Genomic DNA, 16,988 nt, shown 5'->3' with positions numbered 1-16,988 from the left:
CCATCAGACACCCAGCATACCACACACCACTGACAGTACACAATGTACCACACCCCCATCAGACATGCATCACACCGCACACCACTGACAGTACACAATGTACCACACCCCCATCAGGCACCCAGGACACCACACACCACTGGCAGTACACAATGTACCACACCCCCATCAGACACCCAGCACACCGCACACCACTGACAGTACACAATGTACCACAGCCCCATCAGACACCCAGCATACCACACACCACTGACAGTACACAATGTACCACACCCCCATCAGACACCCAGCATACCGCACACCACTGACAGTACACAATGTACCACATCCCCATCAGACACCCAGCACACCGCACACCACTGACATTTCACAATGTACCACACCCCCATCAGACACCCAGCACAGCGCACACCACTGACAGTACACAATGTACCACACCCCCATCAGACACTCAGCACACCGCACACCACTGACAGTACACAATGTACCACACCCCCATCAGATACCCAGCACACCGCACACCACTGACAGTACACAATGTACCACACCCCCATCAGACACCCAGCACACCGCACACCACTGACAGTACACAATGTACCACACCCCCATCAGATACCCAGCACACCGCACACCACTGACAGTACACAATGTACCACACCCCCATCAGACACCCAGCACACCGCACACCACTGACAGTACACAATGTACCACACCCCCATCAGGCACCCAGCACACCGCACACCACTGACAGTACACAATGTACCACACCCCCATCAGGCACCCAGCTCACCGCACACCACTGACAGTACACAATGTACCACACCCCCATCAGACACCCAGCACACCGCACACCACTGACAGTACACAATGTACCACACCCCATCAACCACCCAGCACACCGCACACCACTGACAGTACACAATGTACCACAACCCCATCAGGCACCCAGCACACCGCACACCACTGACAGTACACAATGTACCACACCACCATCAGGGACACAGTACACCGCACACCACTGACAGTACACAGTGTACCACACCCCCATCAGGGACACAGCACACCGCACACCACAGACAGTACACAGTGTACCACACCGCCATCAGACACCCAGCACACCGCACACTACTGACAGTACACAATGTACCACAGCCCCATCAGGCACCCAGCACACCACACACCACTGACAGTACACAATGTACCACAGCCCCATCAGACACACAGCACACCGCACACCACTGACAGTACACAATGTACCACAGCCCCATCAGGCACCCAGCACACCGCACACCACTGACAGTACACAATGTACCACACCCCCATCAGGCACCCAGCACACCGCACACCACTGACAGTACACAATGTACCACACCCCCATCAGACACCCAGCACACCGCACACCACTGACAGTACACAAAGTACCACAGCCCCATCAGGCACCCAGCACACCGCACACCACTGACAGTACACAATGTACCACACCCCCATCAGGCACCCAGCACACCGCACACCACTGACAGTACACAATGTACCACAGCCCCATCAGGCACACAGCACACCGCACACCACTGACAGTACACAATGTACCACACCCCCACCAGACACCCAGCACACCGCACACCACTGACAGTACACAATGTACCACACCCCCATCAGGCACCCAGCACACCACACACCACTGACAGTACACAATGTACCACATCCCCATCAGACACCCAGCACACCACACACCACTGACAGTACACAATGTACCACAGTACCATCAGACTCCCAGCACACCGCACACCACTGACAGTACACAATGTACCACACCCCCATCAGACAGCCAGCACACCACACACCACTGACAGTACACAATGTACCACACCCCCATCAGACAGCCAGCACACCACACACCACTGACAGTACACAATGTACCACACCCCCATCAGACACCCAGCACACCACACACCACTGACAGTACACAATGTACCACACCCCCATCAGGCACCCAGCACACCACACACCACTGACAGTACACAATGTACCACACCCCCATCAGGCACCCAGCACACCACACACCACTGACAGTACACAATGTACCACAGCCCCATCAGGCACCCAGCACACCACACACCACTGACAGTACACAATGTACCACACCCCCATCAGACACCCAGCACACCGCACACCACTGACAGTACACAATGTACCACAGCCCCATCAGGCACCCAGCACACCGCACACCACTGACAGTACACAATGTACCACACCCCCATCAGACACTCAGCACACCGCACACCACTGACAGTACACAATGTACCACACCCCCATCAGACACCCAGCACACCGCAGACCACTGACAGTACACAATGTACCACACCTCCATCAGACACCCAGCACACCGCACACCACTGACAGTACACAATGTACCACACCCCCATCAGACAGCCAGCACACCACACACCACTGACAGTACACAATGTACCACAGCCCCATCAGGCACCCAGCACACCGCACACCACTGACAGTACACAATGTACCACAGCCCCATCAGACACCCAGCACACCACACACCACTGACAGTACACAATGTACCACACCCCCATCAGACACCCAGCACACCACACACCACTGACAGTACACAATGTACCACACCCCCATCAGGCACCCAGCACACCACACACCACTGACAGTACACAATGTACCACACCCCCATCAGGCACCCAGCACACCGCACACCACTGACAGTACACAATGTACCACACCCCCATCAGACACCCAGCACACCGCACACCACTGACAGTAGACAATGTACCACACCCCCATCAGACACCCAGCACACCGCACACCACTGACAGTACACAATGTACCACAGCCCCATCAGACACCCAGCACACCACACACCACTGACAGTACAGAATGTACCACAGCCCCATCAGGCACCCAGCACACAGCACACCACTGACAGTACACAATGTACCACACCCCCATCAGGCACCCAGCACACCGCACACCACTGACAGTACACAATGTACCACACCCCCATCAGGCACCCAGCACACCGCACACCACTGACAGTACACAATGTACCACAGCCCCATCAGGCACCCAGCACACCACACACCACTGACAGTACACAATGTACCACAACCCCATCAGACACCCAGCACACCGCACACCACTGACAGTTCACAATGTACCACACCCCCATCAGGCACCCAGCACACCGCACACCACTGACAGTACACAATGTACCACACCCCCATCAGGCACCTAGCTCACCGCACACCACTGACAGTACACAATGTACCACAGCCCCATCAGACACGCAGCACACTGCACACCACTGACAGTACACAATGTACCACACCCCCATCAGACACCCAGCACACCACACACCACTGACAGTACACAATGTACCACAGGCCCATCAGACACCCAGCACACCACACACCACTGACAGTACACAATGTACCACACCCCCATCAGACACCCAGCGCAACACACACCACTGACAGTACACAATGTACCACAGCCCCATCAGACACCCAGCACACCACACACCACTGACAGTACACAATGTACCACACCCCCATCAGACACCCAGCACACCGCACACCACTGACAGTACACAATGTACCACAGCCCCATCAGATACCCAGCACACCGCACACCACTGACAGTACACAATGTACCACACCCCCATCAGACACCCAGCACACCGCACACCACTGACAGTACACAATATACCACAGCCCCATCAGATACCCAGCACACCGCACACCACTGACAGTACACAATGTACCACAGCCCCATCAGATACCCAGCACACCACACACCACTGACAGTACACAATATACCACACCACCATCAGACACCCAGCACACCACACACCACTGACAGTACACAATTTACCTCACCCCCATCAGACACCCAGCACACCGCACACCACTGACAGTACACAATGTACCACACCCCCATCAGGCACCCAGCACACCACACACCACTGACAGTACACAATGTACCACACCCCCATCAGGCACCCAGCTCACCACACACCACTGACAGTACACAATGTACCACACCCCCATCAGACACCCAGAACACCAAACACCACTGACAGTACACAATATACCACACCACCATCAGACACCCAGCACACCGCACACCACTGACAGTACACAATGTACCACAGCCCCATCAGACACCCAGCACACCGCACACAACTGACAGTACACAATGTACCACAGCCCCATCAGACACCCAGCACACCGCACACCACTGACAGTACACAATGTACCACACACCGAACAGGCACCCAGCACACCGCACACCACTGACAGGACACAATGTACCACACACCCAACAGGCACCCAGCACACCGCACACCACTGACAGTACACAATGTACCACACCCCCATCAGACACCCAGCACACCGCACACCACTGACAGTACACAGTGTACCACACCCCCATCAGGCACCCAGCACACCACACACCACTGACAGTACACAATGTACAACAGCCCCATCAGGCACCCAGCACACCACACACCACTGACAGTACACAATGTACCACAGCCCCATCAGGCACCCAGCACACCGCACACCACTGACAGTACACAATGTACCACACCCCCATCAGACACCCAGCACACCACACACCACTGACAGTACACAATGTACCACAGCCCCATCAGACACCCAGCACACCACATACCACTGTCAGTACACAATGTACCACACCCCCATCAGACACCCAGCACACCACACAGCACTGACAGTACACAATGTAGCTCACCACATCAGACACGCAGCACACCGCACACCATTGACAGTACACATTGTACCTCACCCCCATCAGATACGCAGCACACCTCACACCACTGACAGTAGACAATGTACCACACCCCCATCAGACACCCAGCACACCGCACACCACTGACAGTACACAATGTACCACAGCCCCATCAGACACCCAGCACACCACACACCACTGACAGTACAGAATGTACCACAGCCCCATCAGGCACCCAGCACACCGCACACCACTGACAGTACACAATGTACCACACCCCCATCAGGCACCCAGCACACCGCACACCACTGACAGTACACAATGTACCACACCCCCATCAGGCACCCAGCACACCACACACCACTGACAGTACACAATGTACCACAGCCCCATCAGACACCCAGCACACCACACACCACTGACAGTACAGAATGTACCACAGCCCCATCAGGCACCCAGCACACCGCACACCACTGACAGTACACAATGTACCACACCCCCATCAGGCACCCAGCACACCGCACACCACTGACAGTACACAATGTACCACACCCCCATCAGGCACCCAGCACACCGCACACCACTGACAGTACACAATGTACCACACCCCCATCAGGCACCCAGCACACCACACACCACTGACAGTACACAATGTACCACACCCCCATCAGGCACCCAGCACACAGCACACCACTGACAGTACACAATGTACCACACCCCCATCAAGCACCCAGCACACCGCACACCACTGACAGTACACAATGTACCACAGTCCCATCTGACACCCAGCGCAACACACACCACTGACAGTACACAATGTACCACAGCCCCATCAGACACCCAGCACACCACACACCACTGACAGTACACAATGTACCACACCCCCAACAGACACCCAGCACACAGCACACCACTGACAGTACACAATGTACCACAACCCCATCAGACACCCAGCACACCGCACACTACTGACAGTTCACAATGTACCACACCCCCATCAGGCACCCAGCACACCTCACACCACTGACAGTACACAATGTACCACACCCCCATCAGGCACCCAGCTCACCGCACACCACTGACAGTACACAATGTACCACAGCCCCATCAGACACGCAGCACACTGCACACCACTGACAGTACACAATGTACCACACCCCCATCAGACACCCAGCACACCACACACCACTGACAGTACACAATGTACCACAGGCCCATCAGACACCCAGCACACCACACACCACTGACAGTACACAATGTACCACACCCCCATCAGACACCCAGCGCAACACACACCACTGACAGTACAAAATGTACCACAGCCCCATCAGACACCCAGCACACAACACACCACTGACAGTACACAATGTACCACACCCCCATCAGACACCCAGCACACCGCACACCACTGACAGTACACAATGTACCACAGCCCCATCAGATACCCAGCACACCGCACACCACTGACAGTACACAATGTACCACACCCCCATCAGATACCCAGCACACCGCACACCACTGACAGTACACAATGTACCACAGCCCCATCAGATACCCAGCACACCACACACCACTGACAGTACACAATATACCACACCACCATCAGACACCCAGCACACCACACACCACTGACAGTACACAATTTACCTCACCCCCATCAGACACCCAGCACACCGCACACCACTGACAGTACACAATGTACCACACCCCCATCAGGCACCCAGCACACCACACACCACTGACAGTACACAATGTACCACACCCCCATCAGGCACCCAGCTCACCACACACCACTGACAGTACACAATGTACCACACCCCCATCAGACACCCAGCACACCACACACCACTGACAGTACACAATGTACCACACCCCCATCAGACACCCAGCAGACCACACACCGCTGCCAGTACACAATGTACCACACCCCCATCAGACTCCCAGCAGACCACACACCACTGACAGTACACAATGTACCACACCCCCATCAGGCACCCAGCACACACCACACACCACTGACAGTACACAATGTACCACACCCCCATCAGGCACCCAGCACACCGCATACCACTGACAGTACACAATGTACCACACCCCCATCAGACACCCAGCACACCACACACCACTGACATTACACAGTGTACCACAGCCCCATCAGACACCCAGCACACTACACACCACTGACAGTACACAATGTACCACACCCCCATCAGACACCCAGCACACCGCACACCACTGACAGTACACAATGTACCACACTCCCATCAGGCACACAGCACACCACACACCACTGACAGTACACAATGTCCCACACCCCCATCAGACACCCAGCACACCGAACACCACTGACAGTACACAATGTACCACACCCCCATCAGACACACAGCACACCGCACACCACTGACAGTACACAATGTACCACAGCCCCATCAGACACCCAGTACACCGCACACCACTGACAGTACACAATGTACCACACCCCCATCAGACACCCAGCAGACCGCTCACCACTGACAGTACACAATGTACCACAGCCCCATCAGGCACCCAGCACACCGCACACCACTGACAGTACACAATGTACCACACCCCCATCAGGCACCCAGCACACCGCACACCACTGACAGTGCACAATGTACCGCACCCCCATCAGACACCCAGCACACCGCACTCCACTGACAGTACACAATGTACCACAGCCCCATCAGACACCCAGCACACCACACACCATGGACAGTACACAATGTACCACAGCCACATCAGACACCCAGCACACCACACACCACTGACAGTACACAATGTACCACACCCCCATCTGACACCCAGCACACCGCACACCACTGACAGTACACAATGTACCTCACCCCCATCAGACACCCAGCACCCCACATACCACTGACAGTACACAATGTACCACAGCCCCATCAGACACCCAGCACACCGCACACCACTGACAGTACACAATGTACCAGACCCCCATCAGGCAACTAGCACACCACACACCATGGACAGTACACAATGTACCACACCCCCATCAGGCACCCAGCACACCGCACACCACTGACAGTACACAATGTACCACACCCCCATCAGACACCCAGCACACCGCAGACCACTGACAGTACACAATGTACCACACCTCCATCAGACACCCAGCACACCGCACACCACTGACAGTACACAATGTACCACACCCCCATCAGACAGCCAGCACACCACACACCACTGACAGTACACAATGTACCACAGCCCCATCAGGCACCCAGCACACCGCACACCACTGACAGTACACAATGTACCACAGCCCCATCAGACACCCAGCACACCACACACCACTGACAGTACACAATGTACCACACCCCCATCAGACACCCAGCACACCACACACCACTGACAGTACACAATGTACCACACCCCCATCAGGCACCCAGCACACCACACACCACTGACAGTACACAATGTACCACACCCCCATCAGGCACCCAGCACACCGCACACCACTGACAGTACACAATGTACCACACCCCCATCAGACACCCAGCACACCGCACACCACTGACAGTAGACAATGTACCACACCCCCATCAGACACCCAGCACACCGCACACCACTGACAGTACACAATGTACCACAGCCCCATCAGACACCCAGCACACCACACACCACTGACAGTACAGAATGTACCACAGCCCCATCAGGCACCCAGCACACAGCACACCACTGACAGTACACAATGTACCACACCCCCATCAGGCACCCAGCACACCGCACACCACTGACAGTACACAATGTACCACACCCCCATCAGGCACCCAGCACACCGCACACCACTGACAGTACACAATGTACCACAGCCCCATCAGGCACCCAGCACACCACACACCACTGACAGTACACAATGTACCACAACCCCATCAGACACCCAGCACACCGCACACCACTGACAGTTCACAATGTACCACACCCCCATCAGGCACCCAGCACACCGCACACCACTGACAGTACACAATGTACCACACCCCCATCAGGCACCTAGCTCACCGCACACCACTGACAGTACACAATGTACCACAGCCCCATCAGACACGCAGCACACTGCACACCACTGACAGTACACAATGTACCACACCCCCATCAGACACCCAGCACACCACACACCACTGACAGTACACAATGTACCACAGGCCCATCAGACACCCAGCACACCACACACCACTGACAGTCCACAATGTACCACACCCCCATCAGACACCCAGCGCAACACACACCACTGACAGTACACAATGTACCACAGCCCCATCAGACACCCAGCACACCACACACCACTGACAGTACACAATGTACCACACCCCCATCAGACACCCAGCACACCGCACACCACTGACAGTACACAATGTACCACAGCCCCATCAGATACCCAGCACACCGCACACCACTGACAGTACACAATGTACCACACCCCCATCAGACACCCAGCACACCGCACACCACTGACAGTACACAATATACCACAGCCCCATCAGATACCCAGCACACCGCACACCACTGACAGTACACAATGTACCACAGCCCCATCAGATACCCAGCACACCACACACCACTGACAGTACACAATATACCACACCACCATCAGACACCCAGCACACCACACACCACTGACAGTACACAATTTACCTCACCCCCATCAGACACCCAGCACACCGCACACCACTGACAGTACACAATGTACCACACCCCCATCAGGCACCCAGCACACCACACACCACTGACAGTACACAATGTACCACACCCCCATCAGGCACCCAGCTCACCACACACCACTGACAGTACACAATGTACCACACCCCCATCAGACACCCAGAACACCAAACACCACTGACAGTACACAATATACCACACCACCATCAGACACCCAGCACACCGCACACCACTGACAGTACACAATGTACCACAGCCCCATCAGACACCCAGCACACCGCACACAACTGACAGTACACAATGTACCACAGCCCCATCAGACACCCAGCACACCGCACACCACTGACAGTACACAATGTACCACACACCGAACAGGCACCCAGCACACCGCACACCACTGACAGGACACAATGTACCACACACCCAACAGGCACCCAGCACACCGCACACCACTGACAGTACACAATGTACCACACCCCCATCAGACACCCAGCACACCGCACACCACTGACAGTACACAGTGTACCACACCCCCATCAGGCACCCAGCACACCACACACCACTGACAGTACACAATGTACAACAGCCCCATCAGGCACCCAGCACACCACACACCACTGACAGTACACAATGTACCACAGCCCCATCAGGCACCCAGCACACCGCACACCACTGACAGTACACAATGTACCACACCCCCATCAGACACCCAGCACACCACACACCACTGACAGTACACAATGTACCACAGCCCCATCAGACACCCAGCACACCACATACCACTGTCAGTACACAATGTACCACACCCCCATCAGACACCCAGCACACCACACAGCACTGACAGTACACAATGTAGCTCACCACATCAGACACGCAGCACACCGCACACCATTGACAGTACACATTGTACCTCACCCCCATCAGATACGCAGCACACCTCACACCACTGACAGTAGACAATGTACCACACCCCCATCAGACACCCAGCACACCGCACACCACTGACAGTACACAATGTACCACAGCCCCATCAGACACCCAGCACACCACACACCACTGACAGTACAGAATGTACCACAGCCCCATCAGGCACCCAGCACACCGCACACCACTGACAGTACACAATGTACCACACCCCCATCAGGCACCCAGCACACCGCACACCACTGACAGTACACAATGTACCACACCCCCATCAGGCACCCAGCACACCGCACACCACTGACAGTACACAATGTACCACACCCCCATCAGGCACCCAGCACACCACACACCACTGACAGTACACAATGTACCACACCCCCATCAGGCACCCAGCACACAGCACACCACTGACAGTACACAATGTACCACACCCCCATCAAGCACCCAGCACACCGCACACCACTGACAGTACACAATGTACCACAGTCCCATCTGACACCCAGCGCAACACACACCACTGACAGTACACAATGTACCACAGCCCCATCAGACACCCAGCACACCACACACCACTGACAGTACACAATGTACCACACCCCCATCAGACACCCAGCACACAGCACACCACTGACAGTACACAATGTACCACAACCCCATCAGACACCCAGCACACCGCACACTACTGACAGTTCACAATGTACCACACCCCCATCAGGCACCCAGCACACCGCACACCACTGACAGTACACAATGTACCACACCCCCATCAGGCACCCAGCTCACCGCACACCACTGACAGTACACAATGTACCACAGCCCCATCAGACACGCAGCACACTGCACACCACTGACAGTACACAATGTACCACACCCCCATCAGACACCCAGCACACCACACACCACTGACAGTACACAATGTACCACAGGCCCATCAGACACCCAGCACACCACACACCACTGACAGTACACAATGTACCACACCCCCATCAGACACCCAGCGCAACACACACCACTGACAGTACAAAATGTACCACAGCCCCATCAGACACCCAGCACACAACACACCACTGACAGTACACAATGTACCACACCCCCATCAGACACCCAGCACACCGCACACCACTGACAGTACACAATGTACCACAGCCCCATCAGATACCCAGCACACCGCACACCACTGACAGTACACAATGTACCACACCCCCATCAGATACCCAGCACACCGCACACCACTGACAGTACACAATGTACCACAGCCCCATCAGATACCCAGCACACCACACACCACTGACAGTACACAATATACCACACCACCATCAGACACCCAGCACACCACACACCACTGACAGTACACAATTTACCTCACCCCCATCAGACACCCAGCACACCGCACACCACTGACAGTACACAATGTACCACACCCCCATCAGGCACCCAGCACACCACACACCACTGACAGTACACAATGTACCACACCCCCATCAGGCACCCAGCTCACCACACACCACTGACAGTACACAATGTACCACACCCCCATCAGACACCCAGCACACCACACACCACTGACAGTACACAATGTACCACACCCCCATCAGACACCCAGCAGACCACACACCGCTGCCAGTACACAATGTACCACACCCCCATCAGACTCCCAGCAGACCACACACCACTGACAGTACACAATGTACCACACCCCCATCAGGCACCCAGCACACACCACACACCACTGACAGTACACAATGTACCACACCCCCATCAGGCACCCAGCACACCGCACACCACGGACAGTACACAATGTACCACACCCCCATCTGACACCCAGCTCACCGCACACCACGGACAGTACACAATGTACCACACCCCCATCTGACACCCAGCACACCGCACACCACTGACAGTACACAATGTACCACAGCCCCATCAGACACCCAGCACACCGCACACCACTGACAGTACACAATGTACCACACCCCCATCAGACACCCAGCACACCGCACACCACTGACAGTACACAATGTACCACAGCCCCATCAGACACCCAGCACACCGCACACCACTGACAGTACACAATGTACCACAGCCCCATCAGACACCCAGCACACCACACACCACTGACAGGACACAATGTACCACACCCCCATCAGACACCCAGCACACCGCACACCACTGACAGTAAACAATGTACCACAACCCCACCAGGCACCCAGCACACCACACACCACTGACAGTACACAATGTACCACACCTCCATCAGACACCCAGCACACCGCACGCCACTGACAGTACACAATGTACCACACCCCCATCAGACACCCAGCACACCGCACACCACTGACAGTACACAATGTACCACAGCCCCATCAGACACCCAGCACCCCACATACCACTGACAGTACACAATGTACCACAGCCCCATCAGACACCCAGCACACCGCACGCCACTGACAGTACACAATGTACCACAGCCCCATCAGACACCCAGCACCCCACATACCACTGACAGTACACAATGTACCACAGCCCCATCAGACACCCAGCACACCGCACGCCACTGACAGTACACAATGTACCAGACCCCCATCAGGCAACCAGCACACCACACACCACTGACAGTACACAATGTACCACACCCCCATCAGGCACCCAGCACACCACACACCACTGACAGTACACAATGTACCGCACCCCCATCAGACACCCAGCACACCACACACCACTGACAGTGCACAATGTACCGCACCCCCATCAGACACCCAGCACACCGCACTCCACTGACAGTACACAATGTACCACAGCCCCATCAGACACCCAGCACACCACACACCATGGACAGTACACAATGTACCACAGCCACATCAGACACCCAGCACACCACACACCACTGACAGTACACAATGTACCACACCCCCATCTGACACCCAGCACACCGCACACCACTGACAGTACACAATGTACCTCACCCCCATCAGACACCCAGCACCCCACATACCACTGACAGTACACAATGTACCACAGCCCCATCAGACACCCAGCACACCGCACACCACTGACAGTACACAATGTACCAGACCCCCATCAGGCAACTAGCACACCACACACCATGGACAGTACACAATGTCCCACACCCCCATCAGGCACCCAGCACACCGCACCCCACTGACAGTACACAATGTACCACAGCCACATCAGACACCCAGCACACTGCACACCACTGACAGTACACAATGTACCACAGCCCCATCAGGCACCCAGCACAACGCACACCACGGACAGTACACAATGTACCACACCCCCATCTGACACCCAGCTCACCGCACACCACGGACAGTACACAATGTACCACACCCCCATCTGACACCCAGCACACCGCACACCACTGACAGTACACGATGAACCACAACCCCAACATGCACCCAGCACACCGCACACCACTGACAGTACACAATGTACCACACCCCCATCAGACACCCAGCACAGCACACACCACTGACAGTACACAATGTACCACACCCCCATCAGACACCCAGCACACCGCACACCACTGACAGTACACAATGTACCACAGCCCCATCAGACACCCAGCACACCGCACACCACTGACACTACACAATGTACCACACCCCCATCAGGCACCCAGCACACCGCACACCACTGACAGTACACAATGTACCACACCCCCATCAGACACCCAGCACACCGCACACCACTGACAGTACACAATGTACCACAGCCCCATCAGACACCCAGCACCCCACATACCACTGACAGTACACAATGTACCACAGTCCCATCAGACACACAGCACACCGCACACCACTGACAGTACACAATGTACCACAGCCCCATCAGACACCCAGCACACCGCACGCCACTGACAGTACACAATGTACCAGACCCCCATCAGGCAACCAGCACACCACACACCATGGACAGTACACAATGTACCACAGCCACATCAGACACCCAGCACACCACACACCACTGACAGTACACAATGTACCACACCCCCATCTGACACCCAGCACACCGCACACCACTGACAGTACACAATGTACCTCACCCCCATCAGACACCCAGCACCCCACATACCACTGACAGGACACAATGTACCAGACCCCCATCAGGCAACTAGCACACCACACACCATGGACAGTACACAATGTCCCACACCCCCATCAGGCACCCAGCACACCGCACACCACTGACAGTACACAATGTACCACAGCCACATCAGACACCCAGCACACTGCACACCACTGACAGTACACAATGTACCACACCCCCAAAATGCACCCAGCACACCGCACACCACTGACAGTGCACAATGTACCTCACCCCCATCAGGCACCCAGCACACCACACACCATTGACCGTACACAATGTACCACACCCCCATCAGACACCCAGCACACTGCACACCACTGACAGTACACAATGTACCACAGCCTCATCAGGCACCCAGCACACCGCACACCACTGACAGTACACAATGTACCACAGCCACATCAGACACCCAGCACACCACACACCACTGACAGTACACAATGTACCACACCCCCATCAGGCACCCTGCACACCACACACCACTGACAGTACACAATGTACCACATCCCCATCAGACACCCAGCACACCACACACCACTGACAGTACACAATGTACCACAGCCCCATCAGGGACACAGCACACCACACACCACTGACAGTACACAATGTACCACAGCCCCATCAGGGACACAGCACACCACACACCACTGACAGTACACAAAGTACCACAGTCCCATCAGACACCCAGCACACCGCACACCACTGACAGTACACAATGTACCACACCCCCATCAGAAACCCAGCACACCACACACCACTGACAGTACACAATGTACCACACCCCCATCAGGCACCCAGCTCACCGCACACCACTGACAGTACACAATGTACCACACCCCCATCAGACACCCCGCACACCGCACACCACTGACAGTACACAATGTACCACACCCCCATCAGACACCCAGCACACCACACACCACTGACAGTACACAATGTACCACACCCCCATCAGACACACAGCACACCACACACCACTGACAGTACACAATGTACCACACCGCCATCAGACACCCAGTTCACCACACACCACTGACAGTACACAATGTACCACAGCCCCATCAGGCACCCAGCACACCGCACACAACTGACAGTACACAATGTACCACATCCCCATCAGACACCCAGCACACCACACACCACTGACAGTACACAATGTACCACAGCCCCATCAGGGACACAGCACACCACACACCACTGACAGTACACAATGTACCACAGCCCCATCAGGGACACAGCACACCACACACCACTGACAGTACACAAAGTACCACAGTCCCATCAGACACCCAGCACACCGCACACCACTGACAGTACACAATGTACCACAGCTCCATCAGACACCAAGCACACCACACACCACTGACAGTACACAATGTACCACACCCCCATCAGGCACCCAGCACACCGCACACCACTGACAGTACACAATGTACCACACCCCCATCAGACACCCAGCACACCGCACACCACTGACAGTACACAATGTACCACACCCCCATCAGACACCCAGCACACCACACACCACTGACAGTACACAATGTACCACACCCCCATCAGACACCCAGCACACCACACACCACTGACAGTACACAATGTACCACAGCCCCATCAGGGACACAGCACACCACACACCACTGACAGTACACAATGTACCACAGCCCCATCAGGGACACAGCACACCGCACACCACTGACAGTACACAATGTACCACACCCCCATCAGACACCCAGCACACCACACACCACTGACAGTACACAATGTACCACAGCCCCATCAGGGACACAGCACACCACACACCACTGACAGTACACAATGTACCACAGCCCCATCAGGGACACAGCACACCACACACCACTGACAGTACACAATGTACCACAGCCCCATCAGGGACACAGCACACCACACACCACTGACAGTACACAATGTACCACAGCCCCATCAGGGACACAGCACACCACACACCACTGACAGTACACAATGTACCACAGACCCATCAGGGACACAGCACACCACACACCACTGAGAGTACACAAAGTACCACAGTCCCATCAGACACCCAGCACACCGCACACCACTGACAGTACACAATGTACCACAGCCCCATCAGACACCCAGCACACCACACACCACTGACAGTACACAATGTACCACACCCCCATCAGGCACCCAGCACACCGCACACCACTGACAGTACACAATGTACCACACCCCCATCAGACACCCAGCACACCGCACACCACTGACAGTACACAATGTACCACACCCCCATCAGACACCCAGCACACCACACACCACTGACAGTACACAATGTACCACAGCCCCATCAGATACCCAGCACACTGCACACCACTGACAGTACACAATGTACCACAGCCACATCAGACACCCAGCACACCGCACACCACTGACAGTACACAATGTACCACACCCCCATCAGGCACCCAGCACACCGCACACCACTGACAGTACACAATGTA

This window comes from Scyliorhinus torazame, chromosome 5 (assembly GCF_047496885.1).
Source record: "Scyliorhinus torazame isolate Kashiwa2021f chromosome 5, sScyTor2.1, whole genome shotgun sequence".
Taxonomy (NCBI): Eukaryota; Metazoa; Chordata; class Chondrichthyes; order Carcharhiniformes; family Scyliorhinidae; genus Scyliorhinus; species Scyliorhinus torazame.
This window is presented reverse-complemented; position numbering follows the sequence as displayed.